We start from the raw sequence: 8,920 nt of genomic DNA on the forward strand, positions 1-8,920 counted from the left end.
GTGGAACACGGGGAGGCATTATTTATTACAGTTGAATAGAATACATATTATCCCATGACCCACAGACTTCCCCCAAGATGGGATATACCTAGAGATACACGCTTATATGTACCAGGATGAGTGCTCCTGAGTGTTCACAGAAATGTTTATTTTAAATGTCTTAAGCTGAAAATAGTCAAAATGCCCATTAACAATGGGATGGATAAATCAATTGTGATATAGTCACACAACGAAATGCTTCACAATACTAGAGGGAACAGATCACAAGTACACAGAGTAACGTGGATGAATCTAATGACTTAAGGTTAGGCAAAAGCAACACTTCATACAGTATGACTACATTTACACGGAATTTAAAAACACAGGCAAAACTAATCTATATTATTAGGGATAGATTTAATCATGGTAAAAATAGAAAGAAAAGCAAAAGAGTGATAAGTGGAAAAGTCAGAAGATGGGAGGCTTTTATGTATGGTTCTGCCAGTTATATTAACAGTAAAAATTTTAAAAATGCAGTCCAATATCTAATCATATGGTTTGAAGACAATTATCCAAATCTCTGTTCTTTCTTCTTTAGTAATTCTTACCTTATGCTTAATTTTCCTACTTTGCTTCTGTTCTCTTTTATTTTTCATCCAGTTATTTCAAACATTAAAAATCAGCTAATATAAATGTTAAATTTGATTGTGATTCTGTTATGTTGAAATTCGATGTCAAAATATATGCAAAAATCTTGCAAAAGAGCCATTTTCAGGCAAAACAGCTATATATGACTGGCTGAACTCATTGAATAATCTCATACAGAGAAACATATTCACAGTCAGGCACCTCGTGTTGTTTTAAAAACAACAAATGTGGCTATTTGAAAAAGCCAAGATGACTAATTTATTTCAGTTTTCATTCTGTTATTTAGATCATGAAAAACCAATGCTTAATAAAGATTTTGGGGGATACACAAAAATAGTGTTTAATAGGTAAAAATGAACTTTTATGACAATTGCTTTTTAAGCATTTCCACAAGGTCAATAAGGAAAATATGGATTACATATTCAGAATAATAGGTTTGGGCACATATATGCATTTTTGGAAATGATGATTTAAGTTTAAGACATAGGTAAACATTTTTCAATGAATTATGTATAGCAATATCTGTTACCTCCCAAATCATTTATGTATTTAAATATCTCTTCTCCAAATATAATCTATAGGTATATGACTCCCTAAGTTTTAGTCAACAGTCATGCTAATAAGTATGTTTCTAAGGCTAATGGCCTTACGTCTAAGATTGGAAGTATAATTGATAAGGCTAAATATTATTTTTTTTAACATTTAACAAAAAAAATTTGCTAAATCAGAAGGCTCGCCTGTGATTGACAACTCCTAGGCTATTAAAGTTTTAACCCAAATCTCTTCAGCTCCACCTTTCCATCTCCCTGTACCTTTTCCTGTATTCATCTCCTGGCTCTTGAATTCTCTGAAGAAGATAGGAACTTCAGAGAGTGGGAAAAGGAGTTATCTGTAAAAGAATATGATGTGTGGAAAGAACCCTGAAAGTAAACTGTAACCTTTAATCTAAAACCTTTGTTCATGTCCTTACAAACCAGACAAGGTAAGAACCCTGTGACCTTGGCAGTTACTGTTTTTCTCCCGAGGTCGATTAAAACCTTTATTGAGCATCTCCCGTAAATGTTGCAATTTAAAGTAAAGGCAAATGGGTGTATTTGTAAAAATTCTATACAATTGAAATTTTATGAATCCTTTGGTCATATTTATAAGAAGTTTCTTGCTTTACTAATTCACCTAATTTCCAACTTGAGAAATTCACCCATTGAATAATAAATTCCTATCAATGAAAATAACCTTCTTGTCCTTTACCTTGTCTTGTTATCTGTGGCAGGTAGCTGCCTTCCTTCCCTCTAGGTATATGAACATGAAAAAAGCTAAACATGAAAAGCTACTGTTAACAATATTTTGTGCTTCATAAGGCTTAGAAAATACCATAATCTTATCTTTCTCATTCTTATTTCTTATTCATTCTACCTTAGTAGACACTGCTTGTTGGTTAAATATACAGAAACAAAATATTAATTCACTGATCATTGATAAATATTAGCTATTAGAAATTTTAAGCATTATTTATTTAAATTATGTTCATATTTTAAATATTGTTAATATTTACATAGAAAGTTTTTTTACAATCTTTCATACAAAGAATCTCTCAATTCTTTTCTTTTTTTAATGTTTATTTATTTATTTATTTTAAAAAATTTTTAAACATTTATTCATTTTTGAAAGGCAGAGAGAGACAGAGCACGAACAGGGGAGGGGCAGAGAGAGAGGGAGACACAGAATCTGAAGCAGACTCCAGCCTCCAAGCTGCCAACACAGAGCCTGACATGGGGCTTGAACCCACAAACCATGAGACCATAACCTAAGCTGGAGTTAGATGCTTCACCGATTGTGCCATTTCATTATATCTAAGCACCATTTTCATCCAGGACAACTCCCTCTAATGGTTATGAGAATCAGTGCTTTCTCTGACTTATTTCACTTAGCATAAAACTTTCTAGGTCTATCCATGTTGCAAATGGCAGGATTTCATTCTTTATCTAATATTCTATTGTACATGTATACATGTTCTTTATCCATTCATCAGTTGGTGGACATTTGGGCTCTTTCCATAATTTGGCTATTGTAGATAATGCTTTTATAAACATTGGGGTGCATTTCACTCATGTATGGAATTTAATAAACAAAACAATCATAGGGGGGAGAAAAGAGAGGCAAATCAAGAAGCTGACTCTTAACTATAGAGAATAAACTGATGGTTACCATAGGGGAGGTGGGTGAGGGGATGGGTGAAATAAGAATGGGGATTCAGTAGGGCACTTGTCATGATGAGCACTGAGTATTGTATATGTAAGTGTTGAATCACTAAATTGTGCACGTGAAACTAACATTGCACTGTATGTTAACTAACTGGAATTTAAATAAAAATTAAAAAAAAGAAAACCAGTGTTAAATAAGATTAACTTAATAAATACTCCTTTGCAGAAAACTATCTACATTGTCTCTATCAACCCTCATGGTACCTCTGGGGTGAACCCATCCACCCAGGTATTACATGAAAGTACTTCCCCCTTGAAATTTCTAGGCATAAAACTCTTTTTCATTTACTAAATTGCAAGTTTTGATGCTTATTTGAAATATAACTCCAGAAAACTGGTCCTAAATAGTTGAAGACATCTTTTTGTAGGAAGATTTTCTTCTTAAGAAAAAAAAAAAAAAAAAGGAAATTTATGCTTGTGAGGTTGGTGTTGAGAGAAGACTGACAGTGTCAGTTTAATGTATTCTGATTCACATTGTTCATCTATATACACTGACATCTTCATACATACACAATTTATTCATGATGGGTAGGACAAGCAAATGGAGGAATGAATATAAAGGAAATTAGATGTTTTTTTTAAAGAAAAAGAGTGTTAAGAAGTCTGAGAAGTGATAAGAAAACGTACATGGCAAAGAAGAGCATGATGTAGAGAATAAATCAAAAGAACAGATGATGAGTTCACTTACATTGCAGCACTATTTCACACAAGTTTGATTATTTTAAAAAAATCCTAACATAATAATCCTCAACTATTTTTCAATGAACATAATCATGTTGATGGGATTAAGTGGATCTAATGAGCCAGCTATATGGCCACTTGTCTCATTACTACTTTCAAGTTAAATATCAGGAAAAAATTATATGGGGAAAAATCCTGCTAATACCTAGCAAAATTAATAAGGATGTTTCAATAGCCATAAAGCACAAAATGTAACACTTACATTTGCCTGCTATACCCCTGCTCCATACCCCCCACACTGATGAGTAAGAAATACACTATATATGTATTTTTAATGTTTATTTATTTTTGAGAGAGAGACACACAGAGTGCTAGTGGGGGAGGGTCAGAAAGGGAGGGAGACAGAATCTGAAACAGGCTTCAGGCTCTGAGCTGTCACCACAGAGCCTGATGTGGGGCTTGAACTCACAGACTGCGAGATCATGACCTGAGCCGAAGTCGAACGCTTAACTGATGGAGCCACCCAGGCGCCCCTCCACTTAATCTTTAATCTACAGTGAGCACCTTTAGAAACTGTTAAAAGGTAAACAGAGGCACATTAAAATTTTTTTCAAGAGTTTGAATGAACATCAATTGAAATCAAGTAACACCAAACTGAAAGTGGTTGGGAGTACCCCATCGACAGGGACAAGGGGAAAAGTTTTTATAGAGAAGGTGCAGAAGCAACACAAGAAAATTATTTGATTGGCTTAGCTTACACTTGTCCTATTTGAGAAAGCCTAGTTGGCTGTTTGTGACTGGTTGTTCTTAAGTGTTATTTTTCTCAGATTCAAGGGCATAGACTTCAGCATAGGGTTTCATTTGCTTACATAGGGTACCAAAGCATTAGGGGCACTTTGGTCTAATGGCCTCCTTGTTTAATTACTTGAACAAAACATAGTACCAGTTTTATCTCAAAACACTTCAGACCGTAAAGAGAAGCAGAAGAAAGGGGATCACTCCCATGACCCCGTCTCTATCTGTTGACTATCTAGACAGCAGCTACAATGACCTGATCTAACCATGGCAAACCAGGCTTTGTCACCATTTACAGCTAGAAAGAAAACCTTCTAGGGATTACTGTCACTTGTCAGCTTCCCATATATCTCTAAGTGACAAAGGAAGCTGGAGAGAAGGGACTAACAGAGTTTATCCTAATGAATATACCATGAGTTGGTGATGATGATGAAAAAGTATGGTCAGATAGGCTGGGGGTGTGTTTTAAACATACCTGCCTCTATGTTTCTGCCTCTCATCTACTTTGAATAAGTAGAGCTGAACACTGTAATCAACGTAGCCTAAACAACTGAACTTTATGTTCAAAGTTGAATGATACAAAGGCATTTCACTTTTTATCTCAAACATTCATACCATCTTTCATCTGAATTCTTTTTCTAAGTAACCAGAGAGAAGCTTCTCTTCATTGGAATAATGAAGGAATTGGATCTCACATCTAGTGGTCTGACAGTCAGGAGCAGATGCAGATTTGTGGGTCCATTAGCTCATACAGTGGGGAGGGGTGCTCTTTAAGAAAAAAACAAGTCACAAATACAAATTTCCGTGCAAATGTTTCTTTAGAATGAGAAAAGACACGACACATTACAAATGTTAAAAAGCTAAAAATACCCTAAACACAAAATCCAGGAAAATAACATAATATTTTATTAATTGCCTAACAAGTACTTTTCTCCTACATGTTTTGGTTGCATAATCTTTAATTATCTCTTCAAATGACAACACATATGAAATATCATCTGTGTCACAGTTCAGAATCTATAGCCTTAGGAAACTATGTGATTTTGCATAAGCCTCAACTTTTTATGTCTGAGTTTTTTTTAAGTTTATTTACTTAAAGAGAGAGAGACCTAGTGTGAGTGGGGGGGGGGGGGGACAGAGAGAGAGAGAGAGAGAGAGAGAGAGAGAAGGAGAGAGAGAGAATCCCAAGCAGGCTCTGCACCATCAGCACAGCGCCTGATGCAAGGCTCGAACCCACAAAACCATGAGATCATGACCTGAAACGAAACTGAGAGTTGGATGCTAAACCAATTTAGCCATCCCAGCACCCCTGTCTGATGTTTTTTTTTCAGCCTAAGGAAAAACCAGTTATCATCTGGTGGGCACCAACTGTGCACGGATTTGGGGCATCTCTGGTTGGCCTCGGGGCTCTAGGAAATGCAGCCACTAATGGTGGTGACTGGCGTGTGGGAGGCTGGCTTCTGGAGGTGCTGCTCCTGTAGCCCAGCTGCTCCACAGCTCAGTCCTTCAAACCAGCACCTACTCATGCTTTTGTTCCAAAACACTACCCCAGGTGTGGCTGCTACAAGCCAGCCAAGGCTTTCATCTTTCATGAAGCATCACCTGTAACTCTTTGACAGCACTCCCCACCTACCTCATGTTTACCGATGCCCCTACCTGACCTCCAGCTGCCTTCAAGCTCCTGGGTCCTACCTGAGCTCACTTTCTGGCAGCTTCTTTTGCACCGGCACCTTTCAGTCTCTGCATCTGGACTGCTCAAGCCTGGCCAAGGTAAGGAGTGCTGGCTGGGATCCAAGGTCTGCTGCTCAAATTTGTTTTACCTTTAATTTAAGGGATTTGCTTTCTTTGCTAGTGTTCTCGCCTCATACACTTGCTGGCCCCTTGCCACACACATTTCTTTGTCAGCTACTCACATATTCCATATCAAAAGCGATCTTAGGCTTATAGAGACCATAACGCTAATCATTAACTGACTTACTGATTTTAAGTTTAATTTCACTTTTATTATGGAGTTACATTTAGTGAACTTGGTTTGATGTAAGTAAATGCTTAACTTTTGATAAGTGATTAAGGTCTGGGATGCATTCTGACATGTTATCCCACTCATTCATGAATCACTCTCCAAATGTGTGAATAAAAATTAGCCTTTCTCTGCTCAAGCATTATCTAACATTTTAATTAGCACGTTCACAATCTCCTTTGACCTTGAACTGTATTAGCTGGAAGGGAATGTTCTTTGCAGATTTCAAAACAGGTTAGAAAGTCCAGACTCTTACATTCTAGCCCTTCGTTTTATAAACTCTTTAGATTCTTTGGAAAACTCCAGTTTATCATTTTGCCAGAGAAGGTTTTTTTTTCTTTTTTTTTAAACAATTGTTGGAAATACATTTTGAAGGAAATTTACTCTTTGCTTAGGAAGAACAGAGTATCTATGACATTGTTGGCAGTTGTGGTGTGGGATCAGCCAGAGTAGGGCTCTGTCAATACTTTCATGGGACCTAGTTTTGCTTTCATGAGCCCCTTCCTCCATAAAAACTTAAAATTATACCTTATAATTGTATTGGTATAAATACAAATATAATCCAGTTTGGATTCTATTTATTTTTCCCTTTTGAATTTATAAGAAATAAAAACATTTTCATTGGCCTGTAAAAGTTTTGTGGGCCCTGGGCATTGTGGCTTCTGTGCCTAACGGATGAGTCATTTCTACTTATCTTTATATTTAAAAAAAAATACAACAAAGTATTGACTTAGAAACTCAAAATGTCATGCTATTCCCTCAGCTTTGAATGAAGACGACTCACTTAAAAGCAAGGCTATAACCAGTCCATGGAGCCACCATGAAGCTTACTAGATGATGAGTGTAATTTATAATGTTAACATTCAGTCTTGGGCCATATCATAGGTTTATTTCTGGAAATAAATATAAACTGAATGTAAACACTTCTAATATGTGGTGAACTCAATAATTAGAGCCAAAAATTGAGTGGGCAGGGAAAAAAACACACTCTGAGAATCAACTTCAGCAGATTCCAGTGTTATGTGACAAAGGTATGGAGATTTGTGAAGGAAGAAAGAGCAATGGGACAGCCTGTTTGATGAGCCACAACCAAAGGCAACGTTTCAGCAGCCTCAGGAAGATGACCCTCCACCTACTTGCTTGATGATGCTTGAAACTAATTTAACTGAGAATGCAGACTTTCAAATCCATAGTTAAAATATTGCTTATAATGTGAAAACTCCTGAGAAAATGAAGTATTGTGCTAAATGCATGATGCAGAATTAAAGATCGCCACCTGAACTTTCTCTGAAAGCAGGTTGTGTTGAGGGGAAATGTTCTGGTTTTGCCTAGCTTTTAGAATCTAGAAGAGGCTATGGGAGCTCAAGATGGTTCGTTAGAAGCATAGGTCATCCACTGGCCTTCCCTGGAGGAAGAAGATAGCGTGGTGGGGGTGGGATGGGGAAGATACAAAGGGGGACAAGTACCCTTCTTCACAACTGATACTATAATCAGAGTTCAGAGGGCAGTGGACTTTCTGAAGCAGTGTTAGAGAGTCCTGGTCTTTTGATGTTGGTTGGAGTGTAGACTGGGATAGGACTGTGGAGACGAGAAGGTGCCATGACTAAAATTAGGCCAAGAGAACCAGCAGGGCTCCTGGTACAATTGTGCAGGTTGTGCACAGCTCAAGGGTGCCACATCTAAGGGAGGGCGGTTTATTTACTTTGTAGACATCATAAGTTTGTATATTTATTAAAACAGTTTTCTGGCTGATGGTAGTAGAGTACTTTGTTTTAATTAGATTGGCATATTTTGTCCATTTTCTGACAGATGGGAAGAAGAGAGTCTCTAAATTGCAGAAAGGCACATTTTGTTTAGTATCCTTGTACCCCTTCAGGAAGTTCCTTAGCTTGAAAAAATTCCTGCATTTTGTTCTCATTGACGACAGGAGTCCTGTTTTGTTTTGATCCCCACCCCCATGATTTTTTTCTTATCACATAATATAGGAGCACAGTTTACCAATGAAATTGAACTTTCCCCAAGCTTTGTGGCAGTATTGTAGCCAATGAGGTCTATCTGAGGCGCGATTATTGCTAATTGAAATTGAACTTTCCCCAGAACCATCGTAGTCACCAGCCAAATGTGACTGTTGAGCATTTGAAATATGGCTTGTTTGGATGGAGATGCACTGTATGTGTAAAACACGCTGGATTTTTAAGACAAAGTATGAAAAATATAAAATAGTTCCTCAATGACAAGTTTATATTGAAAATACATGGGAATGATAATTTTTAATATAATGGGTTAAATGAAATATATTAAAATTAATTTCACCTGTTTATTTTTAGGTTTTAAGTGTGCCTACTAGAGGGGCACCTGGGTGGCTCAGTCAGTTGAGCATCAGACTCTTGATTTCCGCTTAGGTTGTGAACCCAGTGCACTGGGATCGAGCCCCATGTTGGCTCTGTGCTAAGTGTGGAGACTGCTTGAGATTCTCTGTCTCGCTCTCTCGCCCTCTTGCTCTCTCACTCTCGCTCTCTTCCCCCCCCCTTACCTC

General features: G+C 37.1%; 1 non-coding gene across 1 annotated transcript; it reads left to right on the top strand.

The window, feature by feature from the left end:
• Positions 1-8,404: 8,404 nt before the first annotated feature.
• On the top strand, positions 8,405-8,539 carry LOC123610104. The gene has a single exon (XR_006718110.1). It is a non-coding gene; the product is annotated as a U4 spliceosomal RNA (small nuclear RNA).
• Positions 8,540-8,920: the final 381 nt, after the last annotated feature.

The sequence above is a fragment of the Leopardus geoffroyi genome, chromosome B2 (genome assembly GCF_018350155.1).
Source record: "Leopardus geoffroyi isolate Oge1 chromosome B2, O.geoffroyi_Oge1_pat1.0, whole genome shotgun sequence".
Lineage (NCBI taxonomy): Eukaryota > Metazoa > Chordata > Mammalia > Carnivora > Felidae > Leopardus > Leopardus geoffroyi.